The sequence below is a fragment of the Mus pahari genome, chromosome 1 (genome assembly GCF_900095145.1).
Source record: "Mus pahari chromosome 1, PAHARI_EIJ_v1.1, whole genome shotgun sequence".
Lineage (NCBI taxonomy): Eukaryota > Metazoa > Chordata > Mammalia > Rodentia > Muridae > Mus > Mus pahari.
Window position 1 is genome coordinate 21,158,304 of NC_034590.1, and position 3,489 is coordinate 21,161,792.

Here is a 3,489-nt window from a genome sequence, read left to right on the forward strand (position 1 = left end):
GGTGGAGGAGGAGGAGGTGGAGGAGGAGTTCCAACAGTGACACAGGGTATTGTGACACAGAAATATCTACAGTACTTGAAAACAGAGATGTTCTCTTATAGGAAGGTAATACAAATGGTTCTACTAGCCATGCAATTTTACTTGTGGAATATCAGCACATAGATACTGGAGCAGTAAGAATTCCATGAGATCTCTCTCTCTCTCTCTCTCTCTCTCTCTCTCTCTCTCTCTCTCGAGAGAGAGAGAGAGAGAGAGAGAGAGAGAGAGAGAGAGAGAGATGAATATATATAAGAAATCTGAGATTTAGTTTAAAAACCAAACTTATAAATCCTTTGTGAATAGGATACATGTGGGGTACAGATTAAGCATAGAAAATGAATTCTGTAAGATAGAAGATAGATTTTCCTGATCTTCAGGAGGATATGTATATTCAACACAGGTGGTATTCTGAATGTACACAAGACAAAATGAATCCATGCATATTAAACTCAAGTTTCAAGTGTCAGGATTAGATGACACATAAAGAATTCTAATATTTTGATTCCCTCCCTTCATTCATTCCCCCACCTTCATTAGACCTATCTTATCTGTTACATACAGGATAATTTCCCTCCCGTTACCCTGCAGAATCCCAGCTGCCCTAAGCACCATATTGTCATCACCTCAACCTCCATTGTCCAGTCATCTCTCTACACACCCTCATATGACCTGTTAGTATATGTATGATTTCCTCTCTGTACCCATTCTACTGCCCCCTGAGTCCTCTTGGGAATTCCTTACTGCCCAGAGTGGTATACTATCCTCCTGAGCACCATTGTACCACAACTTCTGTCTGCCTTTCCACTGGAATCTCCTACCCTATTTCCTCAGGGAAATACTCCACAATGGGGAGACATGCATTGCCTGATGAATTTCATTGTCTAGAACAAGGATACCCACCAGAGGCCTACCATATCAGTAAATAAAGTTATGTCACCTTCAAATACATAGCTCATCAGGAACGTTGAGGAACAGCCAGATGGTTAAAGGTCAGCATAAGACCTCAATCAACAAAAGCCATGGCAAAATGAAACTTTCAGAGACTAGCTATCTTACTAGAGCAAGTCCTGGTTACCCCAACACACCTTACTATGACCTTAAACCTCACCTTCTGAAGATGATAGAGGCCTTTAAATATGAAATTAATACACCCCTTAAGTAAACATAGGAAAATACAATCAAATAGATAGAGGCTTTTAAAGAGGAGCAAATAAACTCCTTTAGATATACAGGAAAATATAAGTAAATAGGTGAAGGAAATAAATGCAAATGAGCAATACCTGAAATTAAAAATAGAAACAATAAAGAAAGAAAGCATAGACTGATGGAATCCCGGGGATGGAAAATCTAGGAAAGAGATCCAGAAAATCAGACATAAGCATCACTAACAGACTACAAGATATGGAAGAGATAATCTCAGGCACAGAACATAAGATAGAAGAAATCAATGTAACAGACAAAGAGAAAGTTAAATCTAAGTATTTCCTTACACAAAATATCCAGGATATGTGGCATACTATGAAAAGACCTTACCCAAGACTAATAGGAATAGAAGTTGAAGAGTCCCAGGTCCAAGGACCAGAAAATATCTTCACCAAAGCATAGGAGAAAATGTTCCCAACTTAAAGAAAGAGAGGCCTATAAATATATATGAAGCTTACGGAATACCAATTAGACTTGAGGAGAAAAGGAAATCCTTCTGCACATGATAATTAAAACACTAATCCTACAGAACAAAGAAATACTATGAAAAGCAGTAATGGAAAAGGGTCAGGTAACAGATAAGAGCAGATCTATCAGAAACACACCCAACTTCTCAAGAGAGACTCTAAGAGTTAGAATGCACTGGACAGATAGATGTTATTTATTTATTTATTATCTAAATTATTTATTTTGTATTTCTTGAGAGTTTTTTTTTTTTTACAGAATAGTTGTCAGCTTCCCTCAGAACTACTTTCATTGTATCCCCCAAAGATCTGTATTCTATCTGTATTCATTTTCCTTCAGTTCTTAAGGCTCTTTAATTTAACATTCAATTTCTTTACCCCATTTTCTTTCAGTGGTGTGTTGTTTAATCTCCATGATTGTGTTTAATTTTGTTAGTGTTTCTCATGTTGATTTCTAGTTTTATTCCCTTATGGTCAGGCAGAATATAAGAACTTATTTAAAATGCCCTGTATTTATTATGTCCTTTTATGTGATCTCATAAATCCTGATAAATCTGTATATTCTTTATTGTTTCAGTGGAAAGTTAGGTAGATGTCTGTTAGGTTCATTTGACCTGTGATGTCAGTTAAACCAATATATTTCTTTATTCATTTCCAAAGGTTTGCTTTTCTTTCTTTCTTTCTTTTTCTTTTTTAAACAATTTTATTAGATATTTTCTTCATTTATATTTCAAATGCTATCCCGAAAGTCCCCTATACCCGCCCTCTACCCTGCTCCCCAACCCTTTTATTCGATATTTTCTTCATTTATATTTCAAACGCTATCCTTAAAGTCCCCTATACCCTCCCTCTGCCCTGCTCCCCAACCCACCCACTCAGCTTCTGGCCCTGGCATTGCCCTGTATTTGGGCATATAAGGTCTTCTTGCAGACTCTAAAAGGCCATAGAGAACATCCTGTTCTACTATATCCATAAAAACTCTCAATTTTCTCATAGATGGAGAAAATAAGGTACTTTAAAACAAAACAAAATTTACACACTATGTATAAATTCAATCTTACAGAAAACATTAGGAGGAAAACTCTAAACCAGTGAGGATAACTACACCAATGAAAACACAGGAAGTAGGTAATTCCATACCAGCAAAACAAAACAAGAGAAGCATACATGGACATACACACACATACACACACAAACACACCACTACCACCACTTCCACTACCACAACCACCACCAACAGTACCACTAACACCAGCATCAAAAGAACACAAAGTAATAATCACTGGTCATTGAATTCTCTTGATATGAATTGAATCAATTGCCCAATAAAAAGACACAGACTAAAAGAATGGCTGTAAAAACATGATCTGTCAATCTGCTTCACACAATAAGCACACCTTAGCAATAAAGATAAATATTACCTCAGAGTAGAGGACTAGAAATAAATTTTCCAAGCAAATGGATCAAGAAGGAAGCTGGAGTATCCATTCTAATATCTAATAAAATAGTCTTTATAACAAAATTAATCAAAAGAGACACAGAAGGACTCTTCATAATCATCAAAGAAATAATCTATGAAAATGGTGTCTCAATCATGAGGATCTATGCCCTAAGTACAAGGGCTCCCACATTTGTAAAAGAAACACTGATGAAGTTTAAATCATTCATGGAATCCCACACATTAATACTGGGGGACTTTATTGCTGCACATTCACCAATTGACAGGTCATCCAGGACAGAAACTTAACACATAATAATAAAACAAATCCAACATTATGAATCA